The sequence below is a fragment of the Ceratotherium simum genome, chromosome 16 (genome assembly GCF_057802395.1).
Source record: "Ceratotherium simum simum isolate JZ-2026a chromosome 16, ASM5780239v1, whole genome shotgun sequence".
NCBI lineage: Eukaryota > Metazoa > Chordata > Mammalia > Perissodactyla > Rhinocerotidae > Ceratotherium > Ceratotherium simum.
In genome coordinates, this window is record NC_141915.1 from 46,234,233 (window position 1) to 46,259,702 (window position 25,470).

At 35.4% G+C, this 25,470-nt stretch overlaps 1 protein-coding gene across 6 annotated transcripts in view; it reads left to right on the forward strand.

Moving 5' to 3' along the window:
* Positions 1 to 25,470, forward strand: part of TANC2 (tetratricopeptide repeat, ankyrin repeat and coiled-coil containing 2) — a 402,214-nt gene that overhangs the window by 94,979 nt on the left and 281,765 nt on the right. The window lies entirely within an intron of this gene.

The following is a 25,470-nucleotide window of genomic DNA, read 5'->3' on the forward strand; positions in this document are numbered from 1 at the left end:
AATTTTAAAAACTTATCATAAGGTAAAATTTGTGTGTGTGTATACAGTTCAATGAATTTTAACACACATGTAGATGTGTGTAGCTGCCACCACATTTAGTATACATGATGGTACAGGTTACATTATGATATCCCTTTCTAGTCACACCCCTCCCCCATCCCTAATCTTAGAAACCAGTGAGTTATTTATTCTCTATCTCTGTGGTTGGGGTTTTTTTTTTTTTCCCCCCCCAGAATGGAAAATGGAATAATACTGCCTTTTAAGACTGGCTTCTTTCATTCAGGATAATGCCTTTGAAATTCATCCAAGTTGTTGTGTCCAGCAGTAGTTAGTTTCTTTTTATTGCTGAGCGGTATGCCATTGTATGGAGGTATCACAATTTGTTTAGTCACTCACCCACTGAAGAACATTTGGGTTGTTTCCAGTTTTTGGCAATTATGAATAGAGTTACTATAAACATTTATGTACAGGTTTTTGTGTGAATATAAGTTTTCATTTCTCTAGGGTCAATCTTTAGGATATATGGTAGGTGTATGTTTAACTTTATGAGAAACTGCCAAACTACTTTCCAGAGTACCTGTGCCATTTTCCTTCCCACCAGCAATGTGTAAGAGTTCCCACTGTGGGGGTCGGTCCCATGGCTTAGCGGTTAAGTGCGCGTGCTCTGCTACTGGCCACCTGAGTTCGGATCCTGGGCGCGCACTGATGCACTGCTTGTCAGGCCATGCTGAGGTGGCGTCCCACATACAGCAACTAGCAGGGTGTGCAACTATGACATACAACTATCTACTGAGGCTTTGGGGAGAAAAAGGGGAAAAAAAAAGGAGGAGGCTTCACAATAGATGTTAGCTCAGGGCCGGTCTTCCTCAGCAAAAAAAAGAGGAGGATTGGCATGGATGTTAGCTCAGGGCTGATCTTCCTCACACAAAAAAAGTGAGTCCCCGTTGTTCCACATCCTTGCTTGCACTTGATGTTGTCAATATATATTTTATTTTAGCCATCCTATTAAATGTGTAGTGTTATCTCATTGTAGTTTTAATTTGCATTTCTCTAATGGCTAATGATGTTGAACATCTTTTCATGTGCTTATTTGCCTTTCATATATCCTTTGTAGTGAAATGTCTGTTCAGATGTTTTGCCCATTTTTTAATTAGGTTGTTTGTTTTCTTACTTTTGAGTTTTGGGAGTTCATTGTATATTCTAGATAGAGGTCCATTATTGGATATGTGATTTTCTTGTTTTGTTTATTCTCATAAGAGTGATTTTTGCAGAGCAAAAGTTTTAAATTTTGATGAAGTCTAATTTATCTTTTTTTTAGTGGATCATGCTTTTGGTATCATATCTAAAAACTCTTCCTAACCTGGGTCATAAAGATTTCTTCTATTTTTTTTCCTAAAAGTTTTATAGTTTTATATTTAGATTTAAGATCCATTTTGAATTATTTTTTATATAATGTGTGAGGTTAAAGTTGATATGTGTGTTTGTCTTTTGCATATGTATATGCATTTGTTCCAACACTATTGAAAAGACTGTTCTTTCTCCTTTGAAGTGCTTTTGCGCCATTGTCAAAAATCAGTTGGACTTATTCATTTGGGTCTATTTCTGCACCACCTGTTCTGTTCTACTGCTCTCTTTCTATTTTCCAATACCAACCACACTGTCTTGATTACTGTGGCTTTAGAGTAAATCTTAACACAGGGTAGTGTGATTCCTGCAACTTTGCTGTTCTTTTCCAAACTTGGTTTAAATATTTTAGATCCTTTGCCTTTCTATATATTTTAGAATCTGTATCTATAAAAAAAAATCCTTCTGGGATATTGGTTGGAATTGTGTTAAATCTATAGCTCAATTGGGGTAGAATTGAATCTTTGCTATGCGGGGTCTTCCAGTCCGTGAACATGATATGTTTTTCCCTTAATTTGGGTCTTATTTGATGTCTTTCATCAGCTTTTGTAGTTTCTAGCATACAGGTCCTGTATTTGTTTTGTTAGATTTATACCCAAGTATTTCTTTTCTTTTTTTATCTGTTGTTAGTGGTATTGTTTTTAGAAATTCGGTTTCTAATTGTATATTGCTAATATATAAAAGTATATATAAATATTCATATGTATTTATAATATTCATATAAATAAGCAGATATATATGATTGCTTTTGGTTTTTTAACTTTGTAGTATGACCTTGCTAAACTCACTTCTTACTTCTAAGAGGTATTTTTTTGTTTTTGGTAGATTTCTTTGAATTTTTTAAGTGAGCAATGTCGTCTTCTGAGAATAAGGACAGTTTTATTTCTTCCTTTTTAGTCTGTATGCACTGACTAGTACTTCTAGTATGATGATGGCTAAGAGTGGTGAGAGTGAGTGTACTTGCCGTGTTCCTGATCTTGGGGGGGAAGTATTCAGTTGACCACTAAGCACGATGGTGGCTATAGGTTTTTTGTAGATATTCTTTATCAAGTTGAGGAAATTCCCCTCTATTCCTAGTTTTCTAGTTTTTATGAATGGATGTTGGATTTTGTTAAATGCTTTTTCTGTACCAAGTGATATGATCATATGATTTTTCTTCTTTGAATCATTAATATGATGGATTACATTGAGTGATTTCCACATATTAAACTAGCTTAGCATTCCCAGGATAAACCCCTCTTGGTCATAGTGTGTATTGTTTTGTTTTTTTTTTCCATACATTACTGGATTTGATTTGCTAATATTTTGTTGAGGATTTTGTTTCTATGTTCATGAGGGATATTGGTCTATAGTTTTCTCTCTCTCTATTTTTTTTTTTTTTGTAATGTGTTTATCTGCTTTGATATCAGCGTAATTTTGTCCTCAAAAAATGAGTTGGGAGTGTTTCCTTTTCTTCTGTTTTCTGGAAGAGATTGTGTAGAATTCATGTTATTTCTTTAAATGTGTGGTAGAATTCACCTGTGAAACCATCTGGGCCTGGAGGTTTCTTTTTTGTAAAGGTTTTTTTTAACCACAAACTTAATTTAGTAGTTATAGGAATGTTCAGGTTACTATTTAGTCTTGGGTGAGTTTCAGTAGTTATTAATTGTTTATTAAAAGATGTGTTTAGAAGATCAAGTTTCTACTGACTGGCTATGTGACCTTGGGAAAGGTACTTTAGCTTTAAATCTCTCTGGTTCTTAATTTGTTCATCTGAAATATTAAAGAGATTTATTTGTCTTCTTTAAAGTTTCTCCCATTTTTTAAATTCTATAATTCTGGTAGGATAAGAGTGTATATGTTTGAAGTTTATGTGAAAGGATTGTGAGCCTCTTTCTTGTTTCATCTGTCAGTTTTTGAACATTGGTTTACTTAGATTCACTTTGCCTTTAACAGGTAAGTTCTATATTTTCTTCTTATCAATAGATTATTTGTTGATGAAAAGGTATGGTTAGAGGCAGACCTCTTTATGCATTTATACATAACACACTTAGGATATGTGAAAAATTACTTTCATAAGCTATTTATGTAAGAAGATGTAAGATACATCATATATTAGTTTTTATTTTTTTATTTTTTTAATTAGTTAATTTATTTTTTATTTTTTTTTTCCCCCAAAGCCCCAGTAGATAGTTGTATGTCATAGTTGCACATCCTTCTAGTTGCTGTATGTGGGACTCGGCCTCAGCATGGCCAGAGAAGCAGCGCGTCGGCGCGTGCCCAGGATCCGAACCCGGGCCGCCAGTAGTGGAGCGCTCACACTTAACCACTAAGCCACAGAGCCGGCACCATATATTAGTTTTTAACGTTATACTTTCTTAAATTATCGGTTTAGAATTTACGAAATGTTAGAAATGTGTTTCTCTTTTGGTGATTATCCTTCTGATTTAAAAAGTCTCATTTTTGGCTACTTAATAGAGACAATGTCTATGTAGGTATTTTATGTAAGATTCGTTTTTAAAAGATGCACACTGTTGTGCATCCTGTCCACTTATTGGGTTAGAGCAAAGTGAAAGTAGCATACAGATCTGCTGCTGAAGGAAACATTAAGTTGCAGGCTGCAGCTGGAGGATTTTACGTAGGCACCTGTGGGTTTGAGTGCGTTCAATATACAGACTGCAGTAGGAGGCTGGCACTGCCTCTGCTGACTCCAGTACACTCCTTCACTGCTGTTCTGCCGATTTCTCCACTGTCCAGAAGACAAACAAAATGCTGCAGCACGTAGAGGGCATGGGAAATAAATAACCATCAATATGATCCAAAGGTGGGTTTGCTACACTGAATAGCAGAGAAAATTGTTTAACAAGATTAAAAGGTTGGGTATAGTTCAGTATGTCAGATATCCTTAACTGTTTTAATATTTGATTATGGCTATTTAAGAATGAAAATGTATAGTTTTGAAATCTGCATGCCATCTTATATATAGAGGTTTCAAGTATATTGCATATGTAGCATTAATAAATGCATGCATGGTAACTTATAAACAGATTTATGTTTGTACTAAATATGTGTAATGTGTATATAGACACACACACATATACCTGAAGGGTTTTTTCCTATTAATACTATATTTTTTAAAAAGTAAGTAAGCACTTAGAGGTTTTATATTTTCTCTGTTGCACATTTGTCGCAGCTCCTACAATGTCTCTTTCCTTATATTGTTCATTTTATAATAGTAGAGAGCATTCGTAGAGCATTCTCTGGTGAGATGGAAAATAAGTAAAATGAACACTGGAGTTGATACTTCATATTTTATTGATGACTGTAATGCAGTGTGAGTTCGCATTGCACATAGTCATGATTTAAATGATTACCTCTTTTATGAAAGCAAAATGTTTGTAAGAACGGCCATGATGTAGACAGTGAGTATAAAATGAGAGAAGTAGGACAAGTAAAATTTCTCTGTCCTTAGTTTTGTGAGCAGTGCTCAGCACTGTCATTTTAGAAGTACAGTATAGAAACAATTGAACATCAAGCATAGAAAAAAACATGGAGGTTTAGTTTCCCACCCACTCCCGGAAGCACTTTACTTATGTCCTCATGTATTTTGGGTTTCGGTGGCTGCATGTTACTGGGGAGCTGTCCAGTTGAGACAAGATATATTTACTTAAGCCACACCCAACAGATTCAGCTTTTTTATGCATTTGGGCACTATTTTAATCCTGTGCTGATTTGTAACCATCATATGTGGGATGCCTTTGAGTTGTAAAAAGAAAGAAAATACTAGATTCACAGGTTCCAGCTTAATGTGTTCTTGGATATCTGAGTTGTTATATTAATAGCACAGAAGAGCAGTATTTAAGTTATGCAGCATATCTATAGCAGAGAGAAAGAAAAAATATTTGTATGGTTCCGGTACAAGTGTACTGCAAGTATTCTGATCATATAGGTAACAATGCTGCTGGTATACTGTGAGTATTGTGGGTGTTGTATTGGGGTATGACGTTTAGAGTTCACATTTTCTTGTTTGAGAAAATACTTATCTAGGCATTTTAAATACTTAATTTTTCTATGCTTTAAACAATTTTGCGGAAGATTAAGTCTGAGTTTAAAATCTATGTATAATGTTTTATTCTTTGCTAACAACATGTTGTATGTGATGAGAATTAACAACTATATGGCTGTTTGCCACTGTGCTGGATTGCCTCACCCACTTTACCTTAGAAATAAGAAGAATCAGCGTTAATCTTAGTAGTTTGAAGAGTGTTCATATTCTATATTTTCAAATACTGTTTCTTTTAGACAAAGCAAATTCACTCTATCTTCTCCCCAAGGAGAAAAGAAAACACTCATCTGTGCTATATTCCTTTGATTTTATTGAATAAAACAGAAGAATAATATGGGATTTTTATGTGCCAAATTTAGTGACAATAGATAGCTAACTATAGATTGAAATGTACTATATTATTAATGTTTCATGTATCTAAAATGTTATATAACCCTGATGGAACGTTGCAGATGAAACAGAGAAATCTGATTGGTGGTTCCTCACAAGACACAGCAGCCTTGAAATCTGTTCTAACCAGAGGCTTCTACAGCAGCCCAGATAGTTAACGTCACAGTAAAAACATAAAAATGCCTTGGAGACGGGGAGGGGTTTGGAAGAGAAAATGAAGTTCTTAAAGTAGTTCAGTATTCCTTATATTTAAGCATTTTATTTCCTTGCAGGTTTTTTTTCTCCTTCAGCCTTCTTTTTTTGCTTTGCTTATTGTTACTTCAAGGGAGTGTATTTTATTAAGTTAAAAAACTTTCTTAATAGTGTTATTTAATGAACTAGAAGAGTCTGTCTGAAAGGAGTTTTATGTTAAATGATAGAAGGGGTTAATGAATAATATAATTTCAGAACATTTATTAAATATGGATGAGTGGGACTTGTTGGGGGGGTGGGGATGTGAGGGGAAAGAGTTCTGAAGAATAGGACACTAATAGGAACTCTTTGGCCTCACCCTTCCCCGTCATATTAAAATTGCATTAGATAACTTGTCATCTAAGACTTCAGTGATACTTGGTGAGGACACATTGTTATTGACATTCAAACAGCAGGCTGGTGCAAGTCAAAACAAGTGGAGAATTGTTTGCTGTCTGCTGGCTATTAGAAACACCATTGAGATGTGAGAACAATATATGTTAGCTTTTTATGTATGTGTTATTCTTGGCTAGTTGGTCTGCTGGAATATAGTTGTAAATTACAGTACCAAATATTCAACCCTTTTATCCTTTTACAAAACATATTTAAAATACACTTGTAGTTTACTAAAATTAGAAAATTCTTATATTTAAACAATAATGGATCAACCTAATTTATGGGATCTGGAGGAGGGAAAAATTACTGTGAGCAAGAAGGAGCACTTAAATTAAGAAAATAAATTATGTTGAAAGGAAGTAGAGAAGCATCGTAAAATAAAGCATATTTGAAGAGTAATATGTAATGTATAGATATATTCTGATAAAAACCAAATATATCTTTTAGGTTCCATATTTGTGTTTATTTTCTAAATTATCCAATATGCTAATAGAGTTAGGCTAAAGGCAGCTGGCTGCTAGTGTTACAAGCCGAAAACAAAATGGCTGGCAAGGCTTAGTACTGTAAATTTGCGATAGAGAGCTGGATGCAATTAAAATATCTTTTGTGGAAGGAGAATGTTACAAAGTAAATTGATGAGGGAATGACTGTTGTACTAGATACTTTTGACAATAAAGAAACATCATTTTATTAAAATGTACAAATACTCTATTACAGCATAAAAACAAAAGATTTATGCTATAAATAGAGAGTAATTCATTTTCAACTAAGCAATAAAAAACTCTTGTTAATGTTCATTTAACCATCATTGTCTTTGTAATTCTAGGATCCAGGTAGTTTCTGAGGATCTTATTTATGAATCTTTCTGATTAACAGTGTGGTTAAGGGTAAAAAAAATAAAAAATGAATAAATTCTTAGAATTGGGGGGAAATTTAGAGATAAGTTTCTGGGAGTGTTATTTATTTATGAATTTTTTAGATTAGCATTAGATTTATTTGTTGATGATGCTTTTAGATTAGATCTTTTAGAGGGATAGAAGAAATAGAATAACAAGAAAATTTAGAGATAAGAATGAAAATATAGGTTAGAAAACGGCAACATCCATAGATTTGGATATTAGGAAAGATTTTTCTATTACCGTAACTTTTCCATTGATTTTTAGCATTTGTTGAAAGATTAAATGACATTAAAAGTATTGATAGGCTCAGATAAATTGAGAAACAGCTTCAAGAGTTGTTAATTACTTAGGTCAAAGACAGCACTTTAGCTCACATGTCTGTCTCTCACAGTGTAATGGCTATGTACTGTAAAGAGACAATGTAAATTTGTCAACTCCACTTCTCCAGCACATAGTGCAATGCCCCAGTACTTAGTGGATGCCTAGTAATTGATGAATGAATAATAATAGCAAACATTTTTGGGTGTGTGTACAGAGATACATAAATACATACATAATTATACTCATTTAATTTTCACAACCTTATGGGATAAATTCTGTTATTTTATTTCACTCATTTAACAGATGAAGAAACAGGCAGAGAAAAAGAAGTTAGGTGACTTGATCAAAGTCATACAGTTAAGTCTTGTAGCCAGGATTTGTGCTTGTGTGGTCCTGAACTCTTTCATCATCTCTTCCTCCAGTAATTGAAGATTAAGATGTGTTGGTATTCAACAGTATCCTTAGTCCTCAGGAGCCTATGTTGTGTATATAATCTGGCAGAAACTGCAGAGCGGAGAAAACCTTTCTGCTACATCTCTTTCAAAATTGCTTTAACTGATACTTTGTTTCCTAAAATCCTTTTTCTATCACTAAGCTATAGCTGATGGCCCATTATCATCATCAGCTAATGTAGATGTCCATTCTAAAAGCTATTTAAAAGCCCATAGCTAGTGTATTCAGGAAGCAGTTGGAAAATACATGAAGCTTTCTACACTCCCCAGAATGGCTGCCATCATTTAATCAGTCAAGTCCAGTTGATTAAAACATCTGAATATTTCTCAACTTTGTCTTCTCTTTTCCTTTTCCATTCTCATTTCCTTACTTTAGAATTTCCTCTTTTCTCACTTAAATTACTACATTTCCAATCTCAGTACCCTTTAGTCCATTTTCTGTTTTGCTGTAAGAATAAATTTTCATAAATGTAAATCTTCATAACTTTCAAAAGAAAATACGGCATGGCTTTTCACTAGTTCTCATTACTGTAACCATATCCTAACACAGATACACATAGACATAGATAATACATAGACTCATACAGACAGATTTAGAATTTGTTAAAAAACAAAAAAAAAACAAAGGTGTTTGAATCTCCTCTATCAGAAATTAAAAATCACAATATAAACTATCCATGAACAATTTTTAGTTTAGTATTGTGTGTGTGTGTTTTAAAATTTGCTAAGTGGTATCATTTTCTCTGTATCGTTCTGCATCTTGCTCTTGTTGGTGTATATGGACTTGGTTTATTTCTTTTATATATTGTATAGTATTCAATTTTATGAGCACATTTCTTCTATCCATTTCTCTCCTAATAGAAATTTGAGTTTATTTCAATGTTTGTTTTGTTTTGTGTCATTACAAATAATGCTGCAGTGAATACCCTTACACACCCATCAGAGTTTTTCTAGGGGCTATACCTAGACGTGGAATTGCCAGGATATACGTTATTTGCATTTTCACTTTTACTAGATAATTTCTCTCCTTTGTCACTGTACCAGTTTACACTCTTCTCAGAAGTGTTTGAGACTTCCTGTTTTGCCGTATGCTTGCCAACGTTCATAAAGTCAGACTTCTTCATTTTCCCCAGTCTGATAGGTGAGAGGTAATATCCTACTGATTTAATTTCTGTTTCCGTAATTTCTAGTGAGGTGGAATATCCTTTCGTTTGTTTATTGGTCTTTCAGATTTCCTCTTTTGTTAATAGCCTCCTCATATCCTTGATGCATTGTCCTCTTGGATTACTTATCATTTTCGTATTGACTTATGGGTATTCTAGACAGAGTTCAGCAAATTATAGTCCATAGGTCAAATCCAGCCCACCACCTGTTTTTGTGTGGCCTGTGAGTGAAGGATAGTTTTCACATTTATTTTAGATGATTCAGAAAAAAAAATTAAAGAAGAATAAAATGTCACAACATGTGAAAATTATATGACATTCACATTTCAGTGTCCATAAGCAAAGTTTTATTGGAATACAGCCACACTCATTTATTTAGATATTGTCTGTGGTTGCTTTTGCACTACAACGGCAGAGTCGAGTAGCTGCAACAGACAGCGTATGGTCTGCAAAGCCTAAAATATTTATTCTCTTTACAGAAGTTCATAGACCCCTGTTCCAGATTGATCCTTAGTCTATGACATTTATTGCAGATATCTTCTCTCAGTCTCTGTGCTGTCTTAAAATCTTGCTTTTCGTTATAAGACTAAAACTAAACTCCTGTTGAATAGAAGTTTAAATTTTTCATTTATTCATATTTGTCATTCTTTTTCTCCCCATATTGTTTCAGAAATCTTTCCTTAGAGGTCGCAGATATATTCTCCTATATTTTCTTAAAATGGTTCAAGTTTTGTTTTTCATGTACAGATTTTTAGTACGTTTTGATTTGTCTTTTTTTGGTGAGGAAGATTAGCCCTGAGCTAACATCCGTGCCCATCTTCCTCTACTTTATATGGGGGACGCCTGCCACAGCATGGCTTGATAAGCAGTGCGTAGGTCCGTGCCTGGGATCTGAACCCACAAACCCTGGGCCACCAAAGCAGAGCACGTGAACTTAACCACTATGCCACTAGGCTGGCCCCTGACTTTTCTTCTTCTTCTTCTTCTTTTTTTTTTGTGAGGAAGATTAGCCCTGAGCTAACATCCATTGCCAATCTTCCTCTTTTTGCTGAGGAAGATTGGCCCTGGGCTATCATCCATACCCATCTTCCTCTACTTTATATGGGACACCACCACAGCATGGCTTGACAAGTGATGTGTTGGTCCACACCCGAGATCCGAACTCTAGGAACCTTGGGCCCCTGATGCGGAGTGCGCGAACCTAACGGCTACGCCACTGGGCTGGCCCCTGATTTGTCTTCTTTTTTTTTCTGTTTCCCTTTAATGTTTTGGTAATGGGATTATGGTGTGAGAAGGGGATCTAATTATTTTTTCTCATATGGAGAAAGGCAATTTTCCCCCTTATTTGTTTTTAATAGCCTTTGCTTTCTCCAATGTTTTATAATGCTTCTTTCTCATGTACAAGGTTCCTTTATTTACATACAAGTCTGTTTTCTGGGTTCTTTATTCAATTCCTTCTTTATTCTTTGATTAAATATTTCTATATTTCTACTTGATCCTAATGATTCCTATTATTCAACCTCTTAATCGTTGTTGTATTCACATTTCCTAGTTCCTTAGGAGAACAATGCAAAATGGCAATACTCTAGTAAGAACTTTACTAATGACAAGTTTAGGGAAAGGAATATTGTTTTTGAATTTTGTATATTACATTTACCAAGGTCATGTTGTTAGATTTAATAGCATTTTTTCCTTAAAACATTTTGCTCTCAAACGTTTATTTTCATTGCTGTCATTATCACAATCAAATAATATGGTAAAGATTAGGTGCCCGCAAGTGCATGATATTATGCTAAATACTTTAAAAAATGTATTTATATATAAATATAAACCAGTAACAACAAAGTATTATTTAGGTATATAGGATAAATAAAGTATAATGTATTTTAAAAAAATTTGAGGCATATATAGATAATACATGATTTTTTGGCTTTTTATTATCTTGGTTTTTTCAATGAGTGTCAGTACATTTAAACATACTTATTAGTCAAAACAGAAAGATGTGCCTTTTCTTGGGAGTGAAGTGGGGAGGAGGAGATTTGATTTTTAGTCTATCAGTAGCTATCATGCTATCTTTTTAGGGACTAAGAGGAATGAATATAAGTGTTTATTTTATTGTGAACTATGTGACATAAAATAAAAATTCTCTATTACTAGTCTTTGAAGCTTACTTATCCTCTAACATGAAGGCAGGAATTTTGGGTGAAAAGCATTTTATCCTGACTCCGCTGGTACGTAGTAGTTGTTTCTCAGGTTTCTGCTGTAGATATCCTGAGGGTAGAGATCAGAAATTGAAAGAAAGCCAATATTAGGAAAACAAAGGGAGATCTAATTAGAAATGAAGCTGGAAAAGTAGAACCTTATAGACCATGTTAAGAATTTTTATCTATTCTGTTGGGAGATCATTTAAACATTTTAGTATATGTGCTGTGGAAGCGAGCACTGTTTAAACATTTTAAACATTAAATGGGATAATGGTTAGATTTGTATTTTTAAATGATTACTCAGTTGCTTTGTGGATAAACATTTAGAAGAGAATGGATATAGGAAAGGATGCAAGTTGGAGATGGAGAAAGGTGGATGGATTCAAGAGACATTTAGGAAGGAAAATCAACAATATTTGGTGATGAATTCATTGAGATGGGAGCTCTGATAGAGAATATCAGGTTTGGAGACATGAGGGGAAGATTAGAATTTCAGGTTTGGATATTTTGAGTTTGAGGTATATTTGAGACACTCAAATAGAAATTGCAAAAAGGCAGTCATTATATGGATGGACCTTTCCAATTTTCACACAAAGAGATGAATGAGGAACTCCCTAGTAGAATAATGGATTTAAATGTAAAACATAAATGTTTGGGTTGAGAATTGAGAATCATTACAGAACTCCTGTTTGAGAATAACTTAATTTGGTTTTCAAAAAAAAAAAAATCAAGGAATTAAATAATTTCACTTCTGGCTGTTCATGTTTCCCTCCATCTAGTTCTCGATCTAGAATTGATGAGGTGCAAAATAGAGGTTAAGATTAAATCAGATTTTTAAATCAAATCCTTGGTTAAAGTGGCTTATTATTTCTCTTTCCCACTCCCCCATCTTCTGTTCTCTATCTTGGTTAATGGCATTATAATCATTCCAATGAAATTCCCAAATCAAGAATTCTAAGGCATCCAGAATTCCCTTTCACTCATGCAGATTAATTAATTCAACAGCTATTGTTTGAGCACCTGCTATGTATCAGATACTGTTCTAGGCATGGGGGATAGAACAGTGACTACAAAATTATTTGTCCTTGTGGAACTTACATTCTAGTGGGAAAGATGGCCAAAATTAAGATAAATAATATAATATAAAATAATATAAAATGTTAGTGATAACTACTAAGGAGAAAAGTGAAGCAGGGGAGCGATAAAAAGTATGCCCATGTAAATATGGTGCATGTGGGAGTATGATTTTAGGTAGGGTGGTGAGGGAAGGCATCGTTGAGGGGACATTTAGATACCTACCTGGAGGAGATGAAGGAACAAGCCATACTGATATCTGATAGAAAAGTATTTCAGGCAGAGGCCTTGATATGGGTACATTCTTGGAGTGTTTAAAGCACCAGGGGAACCAGTATGCTTCAGTGAAGTCAAAGAGGCAAGAGTAGTAGATGAAGTCAGAGAGGTAATGAGGGCCAGATCATGTAGCACCTTGATCTAAGGACTTTGACTTTTATGCTTATTAAGATGGGAAATCTTTGAAGAGTTTTGAGGAGAGGAGTAGCATGATCTGATTTGAGGGGGTTTTTTTTTCTTTCTTTTTTTTTCTGAGGAAGATTGGCTCTGAACTAACATTTGTTGCCAATCTTTGTCTTTTTGCTTGAGGAAGATTGTCCCTGAGGTAACATCTGTGCCAGTCTTCCTCTATTTTGTATGTAGGACGCTGCTGCAGGATGGCTTGATGAGCGGTCTGTAGGTCTGCACCTGGGATCTGAACCTGTGAACCCTGGGCTGCCAAAGTGGAGCGCACAAACTTAATCACTATGCCGCTGGACTGGCCCCTGATTTGTGTTTTAACAGAACGATTCTGATTGCTGTGCTGAGAATAGATTGAAGCCAGGCTGCAGCAGAAGCAGAGAAACCAGGTTATAGATGAAGGTGGCTTGGACCAGGGTGGAAGTAGCAAAGGGTGAGAAGTAGTTTGGATATATCATGAAGGTCCAGCTGACAGGATTAACTGTTGGATTGTATGTGCAATGTGAGAGAAAAAGAGGGGTTAAGGATGACTCCAAGGTTTTTTGACAAGAGCAACTAAATGAATGGAGTTGCTACTTACAGATATAAGGAAGATTGTGAGAGGAGCAGGTTTATGAAGTTAGGACGTTAAATTTTGAGTTGCCTGTTTGATATTCAAAGTAGAGGTGTAGGGTAGGCAGCTTCATAAGTATTGAGTTAGTTCATGGAAAAGATCCAGGCTAGAGGAATCATCAGCATGTAGATGAAACATAAAAACATGAATCTGTTTGGGATAAGCAAGGGAATATACTTGGTAAAGAGTGCAGATTGGAAAAGTGACCCCTGGGGCACTACAGCATTAAGACATTGGGGAGATGTAAAAGAACAAGCCAGGGAGGCTGAGAAGAAGAAGGAGCCGGGGCTGGCCTGGTGGCATAGTAGTTAAGTTCACGTGCTCTGCTTTGGTGGCCTGAGATTCACGGGTTCACATCCTGGGCGTGGACCTGCACACTGTTCATCAAGCCATGCTGTGGTGGCATCCCACATACAAAATGGAGGAAGATTGGCACAGATGTTAGCTCAGGGCCAGTCTTCCTCACCAAAAAAAACAAGGAGCCACAAAGGTAGGAAAGTATGGTATATTGGAAGTTAAGTGAAGAGAAACCTTCTAGGAAAAGAGAATGATTAACTGCATCAAATGTTGTTGATAAATCAGAAAAATGAGAAAACTGAGAAATGACCATTAGATTTAGCAATGGACTTTATAGGAGATCTTGGTAAGTGTGAATTTTCTGGAGTAGTGTGGGCAAGAGCCTGATGGGAGTGGATTCAATGAAGAAAGGGAAAAGAAAGTTGATGATAGTGATTAGAAAGAATTCTTTCAAATGAGTACAAAGTCTTTGCAATTCTGCATCCCACATATGCCATGAACCTACTTTTTCTTCTTTATTCTCAATGTTAGCGCATTTATTCAGGCTTTCCTTTCCTCTGGACTTATTGCAGTGATCTCCTTGCCTTTAGCCTAGGACCTCATAGTGCCAACTTATATACACTTGCCAAATTTATCTTTTGAGGACACTAATCAGATCATGCTACTCCCTACTTAATGCCCTTCATTTTCTTCCCCACACTTACAGGATAAAGTTCAAATTGATCATCATGAATAATAATTATGCCTTCTGTGATTATACCTCTGCCAACTTTTCTACTTTCATATCCTGCCTTCTCCCCATACTTTCTGTGCTCTAGCCATACCAAACTCTTTAATTTCCCTAAGTGCACCATGTTCTTTTATTCTTGTCTATCTTTGCAAGTAAAATCTGGTACTGTTCCCGAACATCCCTTCTCATACTTAGAAGCCACCCAGACATCCCTTCTCATACTTAGAAGTTGTGGCTTCCCTGGGATCCAGGTTAATGTGAAGAAGCAGAGGCTATTCTTGTTTTTAGAATCCTAGGAAACTTTACATCTAGATGACATCATCATCTTGGTAGTATAACTTTTCAAGCCCAGCTCAAAGGAGTAAATTTAGATTAGTTAACTATAGGTTAAGCCCTTTTCCACATTACACAGTATTATCCCAGTTTAGTCCACAAACCCCCCAAGTCACCAAAATAAAGCACAATCAGTAATAAACAGAAAAAAAGAGATCAGAGAGTGAGCCTATGAATGTAACCTTTGCCCTCAATTTATCGTATCCTTCTGTACAATTAGTATCTTTTATCTATAGCATCTGTCTGTTAGCACTGGAAAATTTCAGATGGGTCTAGTTCATAAACTATATCACAGTACCACTTAATCTCTACTAACGTTTCTCAGCTTTGACTGCATATTGTAATCATCCAGGGAGTTTTAAAGAAATATGCATGCCCAGATCTCATTCTCAGAGATTCTTATTTAATTGATCTGCAGGGTAGCTTGAGCATAAGGATTTTTAAAAATCCCTGGATTTCTAGATCAGTCTAATGTGCAGCCAAGATTCAGACTCAGGTGTATCCTCCTCAGTGTCCAGTTTCAACACAGAACACCAAAAATTAAGTATGTTTGTATTTATACACTTATTGTTGACATTCAATTATATATATCTATATTCTTTTTGGTGAGGAAGATTCACCCTGAGCTAACATTTGTTGCCAATCTTCCTCTTTTTGCCTGAGAAAGATTGTCCCTGAACTAACATCTGTGCCAATCTTCCTCTTTTTTTGTATGTGGGATGCTGCCACAGCATGGCTTGATGAGCCGTGTGTAGGGCCGCACCCAGGATCCGAACCCGTGAACCCTGGGCCACTGAAGTGAAGTGTGTGAACTTAACCACTACACGACCGGGCCGGCCCCTCAATTATATTTTTTAACTGTTGTAAGTTGCTATGCTGGACTTCTTTCAAAACTCCAGCTTCACAGAACATATTTTAAATGTATAAATTGACACAAACAAAGAAACTCAAAATTCTTTCTAGCTCTATCATTCTCTGAATCTAAGAATCTAAGTGCGTATCTATGCTTACTAAGAAAATCTATGTAGAGGAAACTGTTAAATTAAGCTCAAGAATTTGAGTGAGTTATACTGAGTACCCAATTGGAGGGAAAGAAGTTTGAAATCAGAGATTATTTCAAATTCACCTTGGAATTTTTTCATCTTCTTTTAGTCTCCTACACCTGTACTCTTAGAGCTCTCTAACATGTCGTGGTGTGTTTCTGTATAGATGTGAAAATAAACTATATTCCCTTTTGCAAGGAGGTGAAATAGAACGGTGGAGAAGAGAACAGGCTTTAGAATCAGGCCTAGTTTCAAATCCTGGATCCTGCACTTACTAACTCTACAACTATGGCCAAGTTTGCTTAAAGTCTCAACTCCTGTTTCCTCATCTATTAAAAAGAAAATTAATATTTGTCTCATAAGGTTTTATTGAGGATTGAGTGACATAAATTTGTAAAACTTAGCATAGTGCCTGACACATAGTAAACACCAAATAGATAATGGCTATTGTCATTAATGTTGGCACAGTCTAAGAAACTAGAGCTTCATTTAGTTATATAGGGGATGTGTATGTGTATACATATTTATTTAGTTAGTTGAGTTTCATGCCATTGATAGTATGTACAGTGATGCATTGCTTAACGACGGGAATACGTTCTGAGAAATGCATCGTTAGTCTATTTTGTCATTGTGCATACATCATAGAGTGTACTTACACAAACCTAGATGGTATATAGCCTACTACACGCCTAGGCTGTATGGTATTAATCTGATGGGACCACCGTCGTATATGCGGTCTGTTGTTGACTGAAACGTCTTTGTGTGGCATATGACTGTTCTCTTGATATGATGAGAATGGCAATTTGCCTCTGTAGTCTTCCTCCCCAAAACCTATAACCCCAGTCTAATCATGAGAAAAACATCAGGCAAATCCTAACTGAGAGTCTAGCAAATTCTACAAAATTCCTGACCAGTACTCCTCAAAACTGTCAAGGTCACCAAAAACAAGGAAAGTCTGAAAAACTGTCACAGTCTAAGGAGCCCAAGGAGACATCATGACTAAAGGTAATGTGGTATCATGGAATGGAAAAAAGACATTAGATAAAAACTAAGGAAATCTAAATAAGTGTAGACTTTAGTTAATAATAATGTATCAATATTGATTCATTAGTTTTGATAAATAACTACACTAAAATGTAGTTGGAAATGTAGATGGAAAGCCAAGTGTAGAGTTTACGGGATCCCCCTGTACTATCTTAGCAACTTTTCTATAAACCTAAAACTATTCTAAAATAAAGTTTATTTAAAAGAAAACAAGCAAAAAATATATCATTGTAGACACCTTTATTTTTAACAGAGTTACTCTGTTAATTTAATTCAGTGTTGGGCTTGACATTTTGTATGTTTATTGTGCACATTGAAAGCACAGTCATCAACTTTTAAAATACTGACATTATTGCTGGTGATTGCTCCATTTACAATTAGCAAGTCTGCTTTGTTTTCCTATTAGTCATCATCATTGATGCATAGCTACATCATGAGAATCAAAACATTCTGTGTTTAGCAGAACTTTTCTTGAGCTTGATCAGACTTTCTGGGACATTTTGGATGCCTTAGGCAAATATAGATTAATAACTCTTCATAGTTTCTTTTTTAGGTTTAGAGTATACAAGCTAGGTCTGTGAAAACCTGTAAACTTGACACTTTTATATTCTGGTAAGCTTTGAAAATATTTTGTAGTATACTTTTGAAAAATATTAGTTATAGTACTGATGGCATTATGTTAATCAGTATATTTTATTTGGTGTAGAATGCTTTCTTTTTAGAAGAAGAGACACAGTAGATGTTTTCTTAAGAACTAAATCACTTTTAGGTATGTCTGGGCTTACCTATGAAGATTCTTATTGATAAATAGAGATCATTGAGATTGTTATGGGAGATAAGGTCAGAGTGCTTTGGAATAATGCTGCTTGCTCATCTTTTCTTTTTATAGTGATAGTTTGGATAAGAAAAGGAAAACACTGAACTCCTTAAATGTATCTCAGACCACATCACTACCACTTATTGTTTTTTTTCTTGAACTTGATTTTATGAATGCATTAATTTTAGAGCTGGTCCTTGACAAAATTAGTTCAGCAATTTGTGTTTTTAAGAATACCCACTCCATCCCAGACTCCAAGTTGGCACTGAAAATCCCAAGATGAAAAAGTCTTTCAGAGGCACGCTTTGAACATTTTACAGTTCAGAGAGAGTCATATGAATAGTTAACTATTATAGAGTGACAGTGCTGTAAAACAGATCTGTATGAATGTGCTATGGAAGCACAGAAGAGGGTACAATGAAATCTTCCTGATGGGCATTCAGAAAGTCTTTATAGAGAAGATTGGAAATGACATTTAAGCCGTCTTTTGTTAAAATGATGATGTTGTTGATCATGATGATGATAGATGAAGATTCCAGTTATCATTTAATAAGTGTTTACTTAGTGCCAGATGGCATGCTATATTTTATGTACATTACTATATCTGTTTCTCACCACAACTCCATAGGGCATTACTACATCAATTTCACAGATAGGGAAACTGAGATTCAGAGAATTTAATTAATTTTCATAAGGTTATATAAATAATTGTAGTTCAGAGATTGAGTCCAACTCAGCTCTGCTAAGCACCAAGCACCATTAATACATGTTGAATACAATTTTCTTATATAGTCAAGTAGAGGTAACTACTTTTAGGCAGAAGAAACAGTATGGATAAATTGATGGAGGCCTTATAATGCATTTCCTCTTTGAATATCATCAAGTAGTTTGGTGCTGCCAAAGTATAGAGGAGTGTATTAGTAGGATTTTATCTTGGCAAGTAACAGAAAATTTGTCTCAGAATTGCTTGTAGCTGGGGTTAGCAAACTTTTCTGTAAAGGGACAATAGTAAATATTTTAGGCTTCGCAGGCCATATAGTCGCTGTCACAGCTACTGAACTCTGTCATTGTAGTGCAAAAGCAGCCATAGACTGTATGTAAATGGGTAATCATGAGTGTGTGCTAATGAAACTTTATTTATAGACACTGAAACTTGAATTTCATATAATTTTTGTGTCACAAAATAATTATTCTTTTAACTTTTTTTCAATCATTTAAAAATGTAAAAACCGTTCTTAGCCCACTAGCTGTCCAAAAATAGATGGCAGGCCAGGTTAGGTTTGTGGGCTACTTTACTGACCTCTGGTTTATAAAATGAAGATAATTTATTGGATTATATAACTGTAGCCCAGAGATAGGGTAGTTTTCTTCAGTAATTCAGTGTCCAACAAGGACTTCGGTGTCTTCCATCTCTCTACAATAATTTACGTAGTGGTAACTTTATCCTATGGCTTATTCCCCTTGTGTTTACAAGATGGCAGCCAGAATATACAGGGTCTCCATGGGTCGTCTTCCATGTCTAGGGAGAGACAAGATTTTTTTCAGAAGCTATTTATCTCTCTTGGACTTAATCCCATCAGGTTTCACCCCTACCACTCTGCAAGAACCATGCTAAATCATCTACATTGACTGAATTTTATGATCAATTCTCAGTCTTCGTGTTACTTGACCTATCAGCATTTGATCTTTTCCTTTCCATGAAACCCTATCTTTACTTGACTTCTGTACTCCTCTAGTTTTCTTCCTATTCTCTGGCCACTAATTCTTATTGTCTGCTGGTTTCTCCTCATATCCCCAGCCTGTACATGTTGGTTTCAGTCTCAAGGCTTAGTCTTCTGATCTCTTCTGTCTCTCTGTCTCATCTATACTCCCTTCCTTGAGGATGTTGTACAGTTTAGAAGTGTACTGATGTCATATGTATATCCATCTATGCTTATTTGTCTAATAGGCATCTCAAAATTAGTATGTCCAAAACTGAGCTCCAAATGCTCTTCTCATCCTCAAACCTATTCTCACAGACTTTCCTATATCAGTAAATTGCAGAGCTGTTGTTTGGACCAAAAATATTGGACTTACTCTTGACTTCTTTCTTCATCTTTCTCTTCTGACAGCAGATTCTCTCCTCTGCACTTTCAGAATATATACCCCCCGACCACCACCTTAACGATTTCTTTGTTGTAGTAGGGCAATGGAGAGTCTTGCACACAGATTTTGAAGCCAGACGATTTTAATTTTAGGATTGCTACTTACTAGCATTGTGATTTTGGGAAAATCACTTTACTTCTCTGAATCTCAGTCTTACATTTAAAATGGGGGGCTGGCCCGGTGGTCTAGTGGTTAAGTTTGGTGTACTCACTTCAACAGCCTGGGTTTGGTTCCCGGGCACGAACCTACACCACTTGTCAGTGGCCATACTGTGGCGGCGACCCATATACCAAAAGAAAATAGAGGAAGATTGGCAACAGATGTTAGCTCAGGGCAAATCTTCCTCAGACAAAAAGAGGAAGATTGGCGACAGATGTTAGCTTGGGGTGACTCTTCCTCAGCAAAAAGTAAAATAAAATCAGCATAGTACTTGTTTCATAGAATTATCGTTAGTGTTAAATAAGATAATGTTGTAAAGACCTTACTGGCACCGTCACCAGCAGAGAATAGGTACTGAACAAGTTCTGGTTCCTTTTCTCTTTTCTACCCCAAACAGATGAGTTGCTTTTCATCTTTCTGGTTATCCGAGTGCTTATGTTGCCAGGGAACATCTTATTTATGTACCTCTTCATAAGCGTGCCTTGGCTAATAAATAATTCTGGGTTATGTTCCCGGTCCTTCGTTTTGTATTTTCTTTAAATTTCATGTATGCCCTTCAATTCATGTCTGCCCTTGTTGGCATTAAGTGTATACAATTGTTGCAGATTCATACCTGAATAATAAAAGGGACCAGAGATCATACCTAAATAGTAAAACTTTAATCTATGTGTGTTATATTCCTTGCAGTTTTAATACTCTCCACCTCTTCTATTAGGGTTGTATATTTAAGTTTCTAAAGGAGGATTGAAGATAACCAATTTCAAAATTTTAATTCATAAAATCTAATCTGATATTTAGTCTATCTCATTATTTGGCTGAGCACACAAAAGATGGGCTTGGGTACCAAATTCAAGGTCACTTAAGTTGTTTATTTTTCAACTGTGATATTTTGATCCTGGGTTGAGAAGAAAAATCATTTAAAGTATCCCCTACTTGCAGGAAAGAAAACATTTTTCTTGGAATTGTTTAGGCACGTTTTTATTAGACTTTCTCTAACTTAAATTCCTTCGTAGGAAATCACTGAATACTGAATATCCCTGTATATAGTTGGTATTTCTTTACTAGGACTAGTTTAGTGCTTTAATACACCTGAGTTGAAAGCTGTCAACCTTCTGAGGTAAATTCTCCTTGTCACATTTTCCACTTTGAAATAATGGGAATAAATAGGAAATCTATTAATAATGTTTCTCAGTATTAAAGGTATTTTGTTTTATATTACTTGCTGGATTTAACTCAGTATGCTGGTAAAAAACAAATGTTCTCTGATTATTTCAAATCCAGGAAATCTAAGCTCTGATTTTAAAAGCTAGCACTTGAATTGGACAGCCAGGTCTTTTCTTTTTTATTTCGGTACCTGTTACATCAGTGGGTTCTCCTGAAAAGTTCACAGTATATTTGAAGTAAGTCTTTAATTCAAGTTGGGTGAGTAAATTGTAACTTCACAGACACAGCCCTGTTCTACCTTCCACACTCCAGGGTGAGGTAATCAGTATTATGCAAATAACTTGACTTGCTTGACGACTAAAGGTCTTCTGTTTTGTCCATAAATGTAGATGTAAGTATTATATGTGGGAGGTCTTATCTGTACTGAAGAAATTGTGTGTTAAGCAAAGCAAAAACATGTAAAGTACTGTATATCATTGCAGTCTTGGTATTTTGGATAATGGATTCATTTGTTCCATAAGCATACGGTAACAAACACTTTTAAAGAGGTTGAAATTGTTTTCTACACCATCTTGGGGCAGTGGTGAGTTTATTGTTTTAAAAAAATCTTTAACTGTTTACTTTACCTGAGTTAATTTCAACATTTATGATTAGTCTCCACTGGGGTAAGACATGGTTAAGGTTTCAGTCTTAGAGGAGTGAATTGTTCAAATTTACTGCAATGTATTTCTGATTTAATTTGTAAAATTCAGGCAGTTAAAACATTTTCGATTATGATAGTGTCAAAATTGGTGACTTTTTGTCTTGCATTGGCTTACTGACTGAAAACTATGTCTTAAATCATTTCTTGCCTATATTTTTCCTATAAGTTGTTTTATTGCTATGCTGACAATCTGCAGATCCTGCAAATTTAACACTATTTGAAGCCTTGTTTTTTCTTTGTTTTTCTCCTTTTATTGTTTAGGAAGACAGTGCTGGTGAGGGGAAATGTTTATATTTTATTCATATTACTTCTCACATACTTCAAGGGCATGTTTTGTTGTTAAAATAGAGAATGTGATGCATATATATAATTTTATCCACATAGAAATGTCAGAAAAATGAAAGTTTTAAAACACGGCTGAAGATGAGTTTTGCTCATTGTAACTGATTCCCAAGTAAAGGAGAAGAAGGATACTTGCATAGAAAAATTAAATGCTCTCTAGGAAGGAAAATAGACTAGGACTGTATTTACACATCCTAATACCTGACATAAGATGCCATAGATTTCTAGGTATAGTTTTCTATTTTGATAAAATGAATCTTTATTCCATGATAGTTTAAGACCTCATATTACTTTATCTTTTTTCTTTATCTGTTGAAAGACCTGGGTTGTTTGACCTGTAGAATTTCTCACAGTCCAAATTTTGTTGATTGTATGCTCAGGAACAGTTCAACATTTTCTTCTGTCCTTGTTTTTCCTGAAAACAGATAGATTCAGAGGTTTGACCAGACTCAGGTATGATTGCTTTGGCAAAACTGTAGTTGTGTTCCTGTCATCAGGAGGCATATGTCTGGTTTTTACTCTTTTTTCATGTTATTAGCCATTGATGCTGGATACCTCTAGAGCTATTAATTCATTGCAAGTTGTGAAATGGTGATATTCCAATTCTGTCTTTTGTTTCCCATTTATTATCTGGAATAATTTTATATGGAGATCTCTCTTATGTACTCTTTGGCTATTAGTATAGCTTATATGGGAAATATATGATGAATTGCTTAATTTTTTCCTGTTATTTCACCAGTTTTCAAGATAACAAACTGGGTCCCTCAGAAGGGACCAGTTCGTGTGGTGGTGCTTTTAAAACATCATTATGATCTCATGGCCAGTGAGAGCTTCTTCACTGAGTCTTTTTGCTATGACCTTAGTTGTACATTGTCTTTGGTAGCTTCCTTACTATTGAGTATGTCAAGATGTTCTAGGTTCATCTAGTACATTTCCTTTGCTAGACCAGCTAGTTCTTTCAGAAGTCCTGGTTTCTTTTAATGGAGAATGGTATTTCGGGCCGGCCCCATGGCTTAGCGGTTAAGTGCGCGTGCTCCGCTACTGGCGGCCCAGGTTCGGATCCCGGGCGTGCACCATCACACTGCTTCTCCAGCCATGCTGAGGCCACGTCCCACATACAGCAACTAGAAGGATGTGCAACTATGGCATACAACTATCTACTGGGGCTTTGGGGGGGAAAAAAAAGGAGGAGCATTGGCAATAGGTGTTAGCTCAGAGCTGGCCTTCCTTAGCAAAAAGAGGATTAGCATGGATGTTAGCTCAGGGCTGATCTTCCTCCCAAAAAAAACCAAAACAAAACAAACAAAAAAAAGAGAATGGCATTTCAAGGTCACAATCTGGGCACTAGGGATGATCATTGCTACTGGATCAGTCACTGTGTCTAGGTGTTTTCAGTGGACAGAGCTAGAATATACCTGTGACTTATAAGATCATATTGATATTTCCAATATAGATTCAATACTACAGAGTTTTTAGTTGACTTCTTCTATATTATTATATTTATAGTTCCTTTCTTCCACACTTAGAGTTCTGATTCTTAAGGAGATGATAGCATTAGAGTATCCAATAATTACTCATCTGCTTTATCCATCTTTATAAATACAATGGTCTCAGAACATTACCACCAACAATTTTGATTACTGAAATCGGTTAAATTTTTTTGTTTATGCTTTCTCCATTCTTCTCTGATTTGTTTATAGTTATACTGTATCTACATTGTCAGATCTTATAGCCATTACATACTGTAATCTCTCTGTTTAAAAACTCTCATTTAGTGTTAATTCTATGATCAATTGTATATTTACTGCTCACCACCAATCCTTATTTTGATATCTCTCTAGTGACTTTGGTTGCCTGAGGTTAGTTATCTAGTAGAGCTAGGAAGAGCTCATGGGAACAATATTCCCAGAGTTCTTGCATGTTGATAACAGTTTGTCTTTCCTCTTTATTTAAAGTAAGTTTTATTGCGTGTAAAATCTTTGGCTCAAATTTTCTTTCTTTGTGTATTTTAAATATATTCCATTTTCTTCTATTATTTTCCCTTATAAATCATGTGATGTTTTTGCCTAAATGCCCAAAGGATTTTTTTCCTTTTTTTAAAAAAATCCAGTAATTTTAGTAGAAAATGTCTTGGTGCATTGATATAAGTTGCTTATCTCAAGTACACCGGGTGCTCTTGCAATATGCAGTTTCAAATATATATATGTATGTATATATATACGTGTGTGTGGATTTATACATGTATTTACACAATATATAACTATATTACACATACATAGACATTGTTTTTGGAAAGCTTTCTTGAATTATAGTTTTTAGTAATTGTTCTGTTCTCTCACTTGGGTTTTCTTCTTTAGGGACTTCTATTTTTATCCTTATGCTGGATCTTGTTTGCCTATCCCATATTTGTCACCTTCTTGCAAAATCCTTTTTTTTTTTTTTTTTTTGTGAGGAATATCAGCCCTGAGCTAACATCTGCCAATCGTCTTTTTGCTGAGGAAGACTGGCCCCCGGCTAACATCCATGCACATCTTCCTCCACTTTATATGGGACCTGCCACAGCATGGCTTGACGAGCGGTGCGTCAGTGCGCGCCCGGGATCCAAAACCCGGCCCCGCAGCAGAGTGCGCGCACTTAACCGCCACGTGACTGGGCTGGCCCCTGCAAAACCTTTTTAATCTCTTCTTTTTTTATAAATTTGTTGAAGATTTTCTTCCTTTTTACCTTCTGTTTCTTTTAAGATCTTGTGTTATGTTTATTTGCTCTTGCATTTCTTCTAAGTCTTTATTACTGAAATTATTTTTGTTTTATTTCTAATTTTTTCTTGGTTTCTGTCTCCTCATTTCTGAGTTTCTCTGATTCTGATTTATATTGCTCCTTCATCTATTATGTAATTTTATTGTTATCTCTCAAAAAACATGTAAATGTAATTTTATTGTGGTAAAACACACGGCCCTAGGGATTATTTGATGTACTTGAGACAAATAAGTGGCTGTAATTAATTTAGACATTGCTTTGAATCAAGGCTTCTAAACTAGAATTCTG